Source organism: Herpailurus yagouaroundi, unplaced genomic scaffold (genome assembly GCF_014898765.1).
Source record: "Herpailurus yagouaroundi ecotype Mexico unplaced genomic scaffold, PumYag 182, whole genome shotgun sequence".
Classification (NCBI taxonomy): domain Eukaryota; kingdom Metazoa; phylum Chordata; class Mammalia; order Carnivora; family Felidae; genus Herpailurus; species Herpailurus yagouaroundi.
In genome coordinates this window covers 39,700,350-39,714,173 of record NW_024412413.1, presented here as the reverse complement: position 1 = coordinate 39,714,173, position 13,824 = coordinate 39,700,350, and the positions used below count along the sequence as shown (strand labels likewise).

General features: G+C 39.3%; 1 protein-coding gene across 5 annotated transcripts in view; it reads left to right on the top strand.

Annotated features, from left to right (window-relative positions):
• Positions 1 to 13,824, top strand: part of SYT1 (synaptotagmin 1) — a 554,276-nt gene that overhangs the window by 442,025 nt on the left and 98,427 nt on the right. The window lies entirely within an intron of this gene.

Sequence of the window (13,824 nt, the reverse complement as noted above, 5' to 3'; positions counted from 1 at the left end):
TTCTCCTTTTCACTACACATTCACACCCACCTCTAACCCATGTTTTCCCTTTCCAAGAACCCATTCCCCCACTCTAGGTGGTACCCTTCCCCCTATAGATGAGTATCAAGACCCCTCTCCCACACACACACACACAACCAATCCCTTCTGAGCGTTAACTTCCCTCTTGCCTTATTGTAGACATTGAGAATAAATTTTCCCCCTTTCAGTCAATAATAGTTTCCTACATCTCCCCCAAAAGTCCCCAAAAGCAACTTTCAGGGGCAACCTACCCCAAAACACGTACCTTCCCTTCTTGCTAACCTCCTCATGCTACCTTGTTCTTATCTAAGACTTTTTATCTTCAGGCATTTTTTTCTCATATGATTTGCTGACACACATGTAAAGGACATCTCTAGCTGTTCCCACCACCACCAGAATGCATCTCTGCCCTGGAGAACAAGTAACTGGAAGATAGAGTGCCCACGTTCCTCTCAATGGGCTTCCTACTTTACACTTTTCTATTTCCCTATCCTAATGTCAAATCTCCCAGCTGCCATTAGTGAAGCTTCAATAGATCACAGTATTTTTTTTCCCCTAATGAGGCTGTCGTAACCTGTATCTCCCATTTCAATCCTGAAGAGAAACAAGAGTGTTTTAGCTTGCTCAGGGAAATCACCACCGTGCCTTGTGCTTTTCCCTCTGACACAGTCTACAAGATATATCCATCTTTTCTGCCATCTGAGGTTCGCATCAATTCTTTATTTCTGTGAACTTGAATGACTGCAAATATGTCTCCTGGGTTCTTCCCCGTTGAACTAGTAATTAAGGTCCCACCCTCATGGCATCTCACCAGGCAGGTCTCATCCCTTATGAAGTGAATCCACACAAAAACCTTTCAAAATCCTCCCACTGCTTTTCCTCACCGTTCCCAAGTTGTTTTATTTTCCTTATCTTCTCTCTTCCTTCTGCCCTCTTTATAATGGAAAATGAAATAGATGAACATTTTCTTCTTTACCCTCTTCCTTGGATTTTTTTCTCTCTATTCTATTCCTTTCTCTGGTTTTTTCCCCTGCCCAATTCATCAGCTTTTCTTCCCTGTCTTCTCTTTTTTCCAAGGCTTCCATTTGCTATGGACAGACCCACAACCAGCTGAAGCCAGAGTGGAGAAGCTGGGTTGGCCCCCTCTGACCTCCCTAACCTTGCTTTTAAGTAGCTTTTCTCCCCTCACCAGTTTCTCTGACTCGCCTGTCTATACCATGCTCTTTTTATCACCTTCCTTTGGTTCTCTCCCAGATTTCATGTTCGCCCCCCTCTCACATGTAGGTCTTATGTAATCCTCACAGAAAGACACAGCAAGTGCTACTTATCTAATTCAACAGTAAGGGAAGAATTTGCTTAGAGCACCCCCTTGAGCTGGTTAGTGGCACAGCTTGGGTCTGTTCAGCATTCACCTTCTCCTCTTTTACCCCTTTATGAGGAAGGAAAACCTTCCAGCACCAATGATGTGAATTGGTGAGGCACTGCCCTTCCTTCCAGATTTCTTCTTAGTCACCAACATCCTGTAACTAAAAAGGGGAAAGTATTCTTTGGATAAAACAACACCCTGGCTACTGAGCTTTGTCTGTCAAGATCCTATTCCCCCATAGTATCCTCTCAAGTTAGTTAGGATACACAAGTAAACGTAACTACAAGTGACAGAAGGTCAGGATACAAAGTCTTTGCAGTTTTGCTTAGTATACTAGTAAAAATTTAATGCTGCTATATTAACATAAGCCTATGTAGAAATCATTCAAATGTGTATCTCTGCCACTGGAGGTAACACTTCTCAGGGTCAAAAGTGCCAAACAATGCCTTCCACGGATTACCTGGCATTGTTTTGTTTTGTTTTTTATGAATGTTCCAAGATCAATGACCCACCTTCTAGATAAAAGGAAACACTGTAAATAATTAAGTGCACAGATCAAATTTGCATTTTTATTTAGAAATATGTTGCCCATATTTCAAAATTACTTGGTGTCTACATTTTACTATAGAAGATTAAAATAGTTATTTGGATTATCAGAACTAGTGTTAACAGTCCACTTTACCCAAGAGCCTCAAAGCCCCTTTAAGACAAGAATGGAATATTTAAAATTGGGCCTGACCCCCGCCCTCCCTAAAAAAAAAAAAAAACAAAAAACAAAACCAAGGACATGTAGTTAACATAGGGAGAACATTAAAGATACAAGGCAACTTGGTAAAGGTTTGTCTTTGGATATTTTCCCAACTATTTTCCATTATTTCCCTTCTTCACGTGTCCTCCTACAATTGGTCATTTACCTGGATTCCCATTATGCCCTCCTCTAACTAAAGCAGCATCTCAACTTATAGACAACCACAATCGTCTCCAGTTGTGCCCATCTCCACTCACTTAGATAAATCTTCCATAACCAAAAAAACTATCAAAATTTAATACCAAAATGGATTGTTATATCATCCACTAGGGGGCAAAATGGCATTTCATATCACTTTAAAGGGCTTCTAGAGATCTGAAGCTTCAGCAAAAGGGAACGAATGATGATATTTCAGGCACCACAGCGTATGACAGCATGAAGAATCTTTTGACAAGGACATTTCTGGTACTCCCTTTCCATTCTCTGTTCTGTTCACACTCCCTTACCCTACACACAAAATTCACATATAAAATTAACCACAACAAGTTCCTCTACCTTCTCCATAGTGGTTCTTCCTAAAACATGTTTCTGCAATGGCATTTACCATTTTATGTTGAACTTTTGTTTTATGCCTATTCTCCCTAGCACAGAGTAAGTTTAAGGGCAAGAACAAGTTTTAATCAGCCCTTTTTTCCCCAGCACCTTGCACCATGACTGACATACTGAAAATATAAAATAAGGGCTTGGTAAACTGAATTAAGATTAAGACTAAGTGTTGCTCATTTCCTACAAACCACAGAAAGTGGAATAGATTACTAATCCTACTTCTAAATAGATTCTGACAAGCAATGAGTAGTCTGTGACAGAGTGGAGCCTTCAGTAAACATGTATTCATTCTTGGGCTCAATAAATATGTACTAACCATCTTCTATGTGCCAAGCAGTATGCATATGGATGAAAGGACACTATGCAAAGATGATCAAATTCATGGGACTGGGATACAATGCAAAAAATGTGATTATAATTATTGTACATGATTATAATATATGATTATTATAGTCAGTATTTCAAAGGAAACATTGGGGGGGCTACTATAGAATATATAAGAAGAGCCTTATTTAGTCTGGTGAATCAAGGTTTCTCTAAATGAATTTTGAAATGAGGTCTGAAAGATGAATAAAAGTTAACTAAGCAAAAGGGAAAATAACAAGAGGACAGAGTGTGTCAAGAAAAAGGAACAGTTTATGTGATGGTTTTGAGAATATTCCAACTGATGGCAAAGATGTGGGTCTTTATCTCGGGAGAGACATGATACCTACCTGAGGGTTTTGAGATCTGTTATTTATAAGGTGATTCTGCTCACTCTATTTCAGGAATAAATTTAAGGAAACCAACTAAGACTACTGGAAAAATCTAGATGACCAATTATTGGATTAGAGTGATGAATATTCTCATATTGGAATATGAGATTTATTGGGTAGGAATGAAAACAAGTAACCCCACCTGAGAGAATTCTAATAGATAAAAATCTGAACTCTAAGGAAATCAATGGTAATGCCCATTTTTCTGGACTGAGCAACTAGCTGGATGCAGGTACCAATTACTGAAATAGAGTGAGAAAGATTTGTGAGGAAGATCATGAATTCCATTTTTGGCACTTGAGTCAAAGATGTGTGTGAAATATTCTCATGTGGAAATGACAAGTAGGCAGCTGGATATATGAGTCTGGAGCTCAGACAAAATATCTCAAGTCAAGATACAAACTTGGCACTTGACAATCACTTCTACATTGTTACTAAAGCCATAGACTGTGGTAATACATGCATGTTTCGTTTCACTGCACTTCACTTTATCGAGATTCCTACAAATTGAGGGTTTGTGAGGCAAGTCTATCAATGCCATTTTTCCAACAGCATTTGCTCACTTCGTATCTCTGTCACATTTTGGTAATTCTTGTAATATTTTGAACTTTTTCATTGTATTTGTTATGGTGACCCTGTGGTCAGTGATTACAGTTTGCAGAGAACTCAGGTGATGGTCAGCATTTTTAGTAGTAAAGAATTTAATTAAGGTATAAAAGAGAATTTAATTAAGGTACATACATTTTTAGGCATGTTGCTGCACACTGAATCGACTACAGTATAGTATATACTTTTAGATGCACTGGGAAACCAAAAAATTCATTTGATTCACTTTATTTGTGATATCTGCTTTATTGTGGCAGTCTGGAACTGAACTTGCAAGATCTCCAGAGTATGCCTCTATTAGTTTATGAAGAAAAGAAATGGGCTAAGACCAAAGCTTGAGAAAGACCAAGACCAAATATGAGTTGCCAGAGGGCAGATAAACCAATCAATAAGGCACTGTATTACAGAACCCAAGGAAGAGAGGGATGTAAACAAATCTGCCTAGACCTCAGGTTACAAAAATATTTATGGCTACAATGAAGATCATTTGAAACCTTAGCAGAAGCCGTTTCAATAAATTGGAGAGTAAAATCAGTGGAACCTGAATAAATAGGGACAGTGATTATCACCAATTCATTCAAGAAGTTTGGCTCTGAAAAGGAGCAGAGGGATGTGGTACTACCTAGAAAAGAGGGCAGTTAAAATAGGATTTTTGTTAAAATGTAGTATATGAGTATTTGCTATTGTATGTGTCAGGCACTCTTGTAGCTACTTTGCCTTATATTTTACAATGTTTATTTTGCCCATTGGATTTTTTCATGCTGTATTGTGTCCCAGTGTCTGGAACAGTGCCTGACATCTAGGAGATGTCCAATAAATATCCGTTGCATGACCAACTAGTAAATGCCCACCTCAGTTCACTGCTCTGCAGTGTACTGTGCTGTTACTTATTTTTAATAGGCATTTTGATTTTCTACTTTAATCATTCTTGTTTTGACATCAGAATATCTATGTTTCCATTATTTCTAATAAGACTACACATGTATTTCTTAGTCACAATAAATTAAAAGGAAATTTTGAAGATCTAAATCATAAAGCTGATATCCGTCTTTGATTACATGAATTTTAAACTTAGAGAAGAGTAATTTGGTTTAAGCAGTTACAGGACTTTGTAGGTGCATCCTTGTGTCTAGAACATTTTTGCCCTCTTCTTCACATGGTTCACACCAAATCTTCCTGTTGACCTTTCTATCTCAGCTCAGGCACTCAGTAGGACATTTACTTATCAGTCCCGCCCCCCACCCTGCATTATGTACTAGCTCTGATTGAAAGGGGAGAGCTAGGAGATTTGTTTTAAAGCTATATTTGCAAGGGAAGCACATTTGTTTTACAAAGAATATGCACTTGGCATGGCCCAAGAAACTGTGATTATTAGGGATAAAGATCTCCAATTAAAGTCCTCCCCTCCTTAGTTCTGTTACTAGACCCTAGAGGGTTTCAACCTTCTCCTCTTTGCTCCCATGGCATTGGTGCAGTTGAACTGTATTATTATTTTCCATCTACATCTGTCACTCCAGTGACAGAAGGTCACTACATTTGCAAGTTCATAAAGTCCTCCTACTAAGTATCCATGGAGCCTGGAAGAGTCTATAGTGCAACCTATTTTTCTTTAAATAAGGAATGAAGGAGTAATTGAATGAGTACAGAATTAATAGGTTATATATAGTATCTTCATAAAATAAGTATTCAAAGACACAACATACAGTCTCATTCACCTGAGCAATTTACTGTGTATTTGTACACTAGGCCAGATTTAGTCTTTTCAGCCTGGATACATCCATAGCAACATTTCATACTGTGACCATCTGGACCATTAGATGTAAATACTGATTTGGCAGATACTTCAGTGATATGAGTATAGTTGTGGGAATAAAATAAATTTGAAAGCTACCACCACCCAAAGGATATATTTAAAGCAACTCTTATTAAGATGAAAAACTTGACATTATCCCTTTTTAACTGGAGAATGTCCTAGTATTTTCATAAATGAAGAATATGCAAATAATCTGAATTTTCATTTCAAAAATTTTAGGCTGCCATTTTTTATTTGTCACCTTTAAATAGACTCCCAACCTCAGAGAAAAACCCTCAACTCAGAGAAGCTATCACCAACTTGACACACAGAAAAATCTTAAGATTAACATAAATAGAATATGTCCTTGTAAAATGTCACAGCATTAAGTCAATTCAGGTACCTTTTTAAAACTCATTCTAAAGTACAGCATTTCCAACAAGCTCGTGAACTTAGCTCCACTTGCAAAGGTCACTAAAGTGAACCCTTCTTTTTATACATAAAATGATGGATGGTGCTACAGAAGCCATCAAATAAATATTCATTTTAAATCAAGCTTTTTATTTATCCATTGTAGATGACCTCTGTTCTAATATCTATATGTAATGCTTTTCAAAAAGTAAAGGCATTGCTGTAGTTGTCTATTAAATCATTAATTTGTGTCTACTCTATTCAGTGGCTGCTTTAAAAAAAAAAAAAACGGAATTGTCAAGCTTCTCAGAACAAAGGTTCTTCTGATTGTCAGCTCCGTATTCTAAAAGAGCAGGTTAATTTCTCTGAATCTCACAGTTGGAACTTTCTCACACTAACTGGCAGTTTCCACCTAGTGATCAAGGCAATTGACTAAAATAAATTATACATAAAGCTGAAATTCCTAATAGTAATAAGGCCCCTTCGTGAGATAATCACACCAGCAAAAGCACTCATCTGTCGGCTGCAACTCTATAGGATTTCAAAATTATCTTATAAAAACTACATTTCCAGAAATGTTTTCATTTCTAGTTTTATGAAAGGCCTAACATGGCAATGTCTATGGCAGCAGGCACAAAGAAGGAGCTCCAAATATAGTCATTAGTTGACTCTTTGATTAAACTGGATATACTGTTGATAAAGCACTAGTGTCTGTGCTGTTTATGCAGCAAAAAGTTTGGTGAGGCTCTCATTTCAAAACAATCAACAGTTATTTATACTACCTAATAAGGTAGATCGTGAGGGCTTATCAAGTACAATCCCTGTCCTTCTGGGGTTTAAGATGAGGGAAACTGACATATGAAATGGGGGGGGGGGGGGGGAATCATCTCTAGGCACTATGCTGGCCATAAAGTGATCACTAGCAGAAATGTATACAGGCTAGAATAGTAAAAAGGTACTTTGTTAAAAAGATGCAGACTTGGACTAAGGCCTGAAGGTCAGGGGTAATTTTATTAGGCAAACATCCCTAAAGATATTGCAGATGGATTTCCTGACTGCAAAAAACTTGGTGGTAAGAAGTAATAGAAGAAATGTAGTCATTGTTTTGGTGAACTGCCCCCCCCTACCCACCCCCACCCCCACACACACCGCAATCTTGTACCATCTTTATGGACAAGTTATTTACTCCACTGGCTGCCCAGAGCATTGATGGCTGATATTTACTCCACTGGCTGCCCAGAGCATTGGTGGCTCATAACTGGGTCCCTCCTTCTCAGCATCGCCCTCAGCAGAAAAGACCCCCTGATCCAAGATGTGGGGACTGTCCACAATGAATGACTGGTGGATTCAGGAGCATAAAAATTTCACCCCTTTTAAGAATTCATAATGTATCTGAAGTGCTGTCCCAGCTCCAGAGCTCCCCAGAGGATTGGCGAGGCCTTTGATAGGACTGCATCATAGCCCAACATTTCCACCTGTGCAATTCTGCTTCCTGCACTTGCACACACATGTTGACCCAAAGGACACACCACAATAAATCTCCTGCCTTCAAATCTCTGAGTCTGTTTCCCTGGAGAACTTGACCTGTAGCAATGAAGGATAATGTGGGGAGCAATCTGACTGTATTTGATGGAAGGGACTCTAAGTTTATTCATACAAGAGGCATATATGGACCTTGACTCTGTGCCAGCCACTATTCTAGGGCTTAGAACATAGTCATGAGAAGAACAATTCTCTTGTAAACCTATTCTAGTGGGGAAAACCTAAACAAACATAAAGGAACTTTAAGGGATATATGGTAGGATGAAAAAGAAGCAGAGCAAGAGGACAAGTAGTGTGTCTATTTAGGACCAGATAGGACCTTATATAGGATGGCCATATAAAAATTCTAAAGAAGTGACACAGGATCAGAAAGCTGAATAAACTAATAGAACAACCCATGATAGTATCTGGGGGAAGAATATTGCAGATAGAAAGAACAGTAAGGCCAAAGGCCCTGAGGTAGAAGTGTACCTGGCATATGTTAAGAAGAGAAACATCAGGAGCACTGTAGGAAGGAGAGGGTCAGACCACATGGGCCTTCTTGTCTGAGGAATATGGAGGATTCTAGGTGAAATGAGAAGACATGAAAGGGCTCTAAATAGGGACAGTCTCATGATTAGATTTCCATTTTAAAAGGATCCCTTTGCCTCATAGGTGAGAAAGACTCTAGGAAGGAGCAAGAGTGGAAGCAGAAAGGCTATTAGGAGGCTATCAGAGAGGTGTAGGCCAGGAATGAGAACTTGGGCCTAAGGTTATAAATCATAACAGTTTGCCTGGGACTCAGGTTTTTCAGGGTATACAGGAATTTTAAGGCTAAAACCGAGAGTCTTTTGCAAATCAATGCTTTTGGTCTCCCTACCTGTACTAGAGTGAAGGCCTTTAAGTAGGGAGAAGAGGTCAGATTCAAAATAGATTCTGAAGGTTGAGCAAATAGTGAAGTAGAAGGAGAAGGCTTGGATAGTTAGTGCAGAGACAAAGTACAGAGTTTCTTGAAAGTCAGGAAAATGGCATTGGTAAATAGTCTTTGGAGAAACTATGACTAATGAGATCTTTCATCAGACTGTTGCAGGAAAAACATGACCGGGGGCGCCTGGGTGGCGCAGTCGGTTAAGCGTCCGACTTCAGCCAGGTCACGATCTCGCGGTCCATGGGTTCGAGCCCCGCGTCGGGCTCTGGGCTGATGGCTCAGAGCCTGGAGCCTGTTTCCGATTCTGTGTCTCCCTCTCTCTCTGCCCCTCCCCCGTTCATGCTCTGTCTCTCTCTGTCCCAAAAAGAAAAAAAGAAAAAAAAAAAGAAAAAAGAAAAAACATGACCGAAGTGTCCAGAACTTGATCTCAAACAGTAGAGGTAGAAGTAATGGAGGTGGTGATAGTGATGGTGACAATGACAAATATCAGAGATGGAGGTCATATTGGAGGTAGAGGTGATGAGGGTAGAGGTCGCATTGATCATGATGGGGAAAAATTAAGTAAAATTTAAAAATCCAATTTGAGGAGCACCTGGGTGGATCAATCAGTTAAACATCCGACTCTTGGTCCCAGCTCAGGTCATGATCTCACAGTTCATGGGTTCGAGCCCCATGCCAGGCTCTGTGCTGACAGAGCAGAGCCTGCTTGGGATTCTCTCTCCCTCTCTCTGCCCCTCCCTTGCACTCACGTGCACGCTCTCTCTCTCTCTTTCTCTCTCCCTCTCTCTCTCTCTCCCTCTCTCTCCCTCTCTCTCTCTCTCAAAATAAACATTTTTTAATCCAATTTGAGAGACATTGGCAAAGACAGAAATTTCAAGACTTATGGGCTGAAAGACTAAAGGAAAACAGAAGAAACATTGGTCACTGGAAACCAATTACTTAGAGACCCTAACAGAAAGGGGTATTGGAAATAATAGTCAAGGGGAGGATTTGGTAATGAACACATTTAGTTAGAATGAATTTAAAGTGAGAGTGGAGTATCTAAGTGGGTGGTCAGTCGGAGCATTAGTTTGTCATTCCAGATGCCAGTCTGACAATAAAGAAAACTCATTTTGAGTCAAAGGACCTTGGTTCAGTTCTGCACTGAGATGCCATGTAACCATATGTAACCTCTGGGTCTCAAACTCTTCATGAATAAAAGAGGCATAACAGTATTTACTGTTGTTGAGAAAAGACACAGAATTGTCAAAGACAAATAAGCATCTGAGATGTAGGTTTGGGGATCATCTTTCTCTGGAAGTTTTCCAAGAACCACTTTTGTTTCTCATCACCAGAACCCCAATAAAGAAAACTTTTTTTTTAAGTGTTGAAAGTCTTGGTTTCTCAAACTTTAAAGTGATACATAATGAGGCTTACCATCAAAGGAGGCTATTGCTGGGGCACCTGGGAGACTCAGTCAGTTGAAACTTTTGGTTTCAGCTCAGATCATGGTCTCATGGTTCATGCCTTCAAGACCCACATCAGTCTCTGTACTGACAGTGCAGAGCTTGCTTAGGATTCTCTCTCTCCCTCTCTCTCTGCTCCTCCCCTGCTTGTTCTCTCTCTTCTCAAAATAAATAAATAAAACTTAAAAAAAAATTTTAAAGGAGCATATTGCTACCCAACCACCTTTCTTGCAAACTGACATGTGAAAACTATTAAGTAAGGGAGGTTGACATAAAACTGTCCACATACAACTATCAGATCATTCCAGTTCTTCTGTGTAAGTGACCAGAGATAAAGCCTTCATAGGCTAGAACAAGACTCTAGGAACAGAAGTGCATCTCCATCTAATCACAGAAGTTCAGGGAAAGGTTTTATGGAGGAGAAGAAAATACTTGTTTTCCTACAAGTCATACTGGTACGAGACCATCAATCTAAGATTCTAAAGTAACAGCACATGCTTACAACGTAAGCCTCAGACATAAGCCTGTTTCAGCCATGGCCAAATAGAACACACCTTCGGAAGAGGTCAGCTCCATGCAGAGCTCTGACACCTATGTCCTTAGCGGGGTGGCATCAGAGCATCTCTAGGGTGCATATCTTGGCTCTTCTTGCTTCACATGAACTTAGGGTTCCCACCTCATCCACAACATATGAAAAACACATTGCGATCCTATTTATTTATTTATTTATTTTTTTAATTTTTTTTTTCAACGTTTATTTTTGGGACAGAGAGAGACAGAGCATGAACGGGGGAGGAGCAGAGAGAGAGGGAGACACAGAATCGGAAACAGGCTCCAGGCTCTGAGCCATCAGCCCAGAGCCTGATGCGGGGCTCGAACTCACGGACCGTGAGATCGTGACCTGGCTGAAGTCGGACGCTTAACCGACTGCGCCACCCAGGCGCCCCAACGATCCTATTTAGAAATGCCTTAAACCAGGGGTCAAACCAGCATGTAACAGAAGTTACCCCAATTCTCAAATTTTGTTTTAGAGAATTATTAAAGCTACTTTTTTAAATGTTTATTTATTTACTTAGAGAGGGAGAGGGAGAGGGATAGAGAGCAGGGGAGGGGCAAAAAGAGAGGAAGAGAGAGAATCCCAGGCAGGCTACCCTATCAGTGCAGAGCCTGATGCAGGGCTCAAACCCATGAACCTCAAGATCATGACCTGAGCTGAAACCAAGAGTTGGATGCTCAATCGACTGAGTCACCCAGGTGCCTCTAAAGTTGCTTTTTAAGGAATTAGTAAAAACATATACTTATACTCAGATAGTTACAACTCAAAAAATGTAACTAATAAGATAAAGGTTCATATGAATTGGATGCCTTCACCTTTTTCAAAAAATTGATGCCATAAAGAATACAAATTCCCAAATAATGATTAGCCTTCAAGTGGCCTACAGATCCAGAAGGGAGAAGATTTTCATACACTAAAAAGTAACTTCAATTGATTAAACATGTATTTTTAAGTTACTAATTCGCCATACCAGTTATAGTTTTATAGCATGTGAAATCTCATACATTCAAGTTCCTAAATTAAGGATTAAATGTAAATCCTTAACTGGTGCTAAATAAGCATTTTTCCATATTTCCTTTCTCCCAAAACATCCATCTTTATTCACCACCCCCCCCCCAACATTCATTCTTCTTCCACTCCATAACTTTACAATTACAGGTAACTACACACTTCTCCTACCTGAGGCATGGGAGGTTCAAACTCTGTAACCACTCCCTTTCAAACTAGATATTATGCAAAATCTTAAAAATTCCCTATGTTTCATAAGATTGAATAATAAAGAAGTATTAGAACAAAGATAAGTTGTGATGTTTCTTGAAACAACTGAGATGCCATAAATTGTATCTTTAGACTGGACTATAAAAGAGGTGCTGTTTAAGAGAGAACAGTCATATCTAAAGCGCCTAACTAGAACGGTTAGAGTCACCTGGTTCTGCAAGACAGTGAGTGCCCCAGGGAGGGTACTGTGGCAAAAAGATAGAATCCTGCAAAATGAATCCTCCTAATGAGTATTTTTGAACAGCAATTTTGTTCATTTATATTTCTCTTATAAGGTTCAGATGAATCTGTCCACACCCTGTATTAATTTCTAGGGTATTGATTCCCATTCTGTATTTTCAGACTATGAAATGGAATTTATTCTACCAGATTCTCTTCATGTGTAAATTAATTCCTAGAGAATAAGTAGGCACCTCGGGTGAATTTAGCACATTACAAGTTACTATTATCTACATTAGTGGAAGGGAGATATGACCTAGGTAATTCAAAACAGCGATATTATCTAAAATTTCCATTTATTTACTTTTTTGAGAATGCATGGAAAGTGAGATTTCAGACAAGGACCAGTCTTCAAGGAGTTTACAGTCATATGGGAAAATTAAGACATGTGCATAATAAACAAAGAGTCCTTAGTGACATAAGAGATGGATAAGATGCTCTGAGGACTCAAGGAATCAATTGGGATTATAAACTCATATTATGTTTCCAATAAAGCATTACTTAAGCACAAACTCCTCTCTCTCTCTCTCTCTCTCTCTCTCTCTCTCTCTCACATACACACACACAGAACATTATTTTTCACCTATAGATAAATCAGAACAGGTAGATTCCCTTTCCTTTTTAAAATATGGCTTTATGGCCAGTAAAAGGAATTACATTTCCTGAGGTTGTTAAATTACATCTAGGCAGTTATTTCTACACTGGAGACTTGGGCTGATTTAGCACATAAAGTTATCAAGAAGGCCAAATACAGTCATAATAAGAACATAACATGAGAAGGCCTTCTGTACCTTATTCTTACATTGAGTCCAACTGCAGATGTCGGATACAACCATCATCTGTGGAATCAGAATTCACTTTTTTTTGAGGGGGGGCAGGAAGGTATTCTAAGAAATAAACCTTTATTTTCCATAATACCTAATTTCCTGTGTCAGTAGTTTAGGGCACCTGGGTGACTCAGTTAGTTGTCTGACTCTTGATTTTGGTTCAGGTGATGATCTCACAGTTTGCGGGATCAAGCCCCACATGGGGCTCTGCACTGATAGTGCTGAGCCTGCTTGGGATTCTCTCTCTCCCTGCCCCTTCCCTGCTCACTTTATTGCTCTCAAAATAAACTTAAAAATATAGTTTAGATCCTTCAGTCTCCCGCCCATTCTCATACTTACACATGTGAATGCAAGAATTCTACTCATGCTGAACAATATCATGGCTCTGAATTAGTTATCCTAAGAAGGTACTAAGGGGTGCGAACCCATAGGAGTTCTTTCTGAGAAAAAGTAAAACTTCTATATACCATCATTTTAAACTGAATCAAATGTTCAGAAATGTCAGAGTACAGGACTGGTGACTGTTCCTTAGGCCTAAAGTAGGAAAGCAATGAAATAACCTGAGGGGCTAGAAGGTGCTTTGTATGACTGTACATTTCAAATTTCCAACCTACTGCTTAGATTTGTACAAATAAGGGGAGAATAAGGGAATAGTCAGATCTCACTTGAAATGAGTAAAACTGAATGGGCAAAAACTTCTACTTGTTGCCCTTCCACTCCTAGGAATTCTGAATTTCTCATTAAC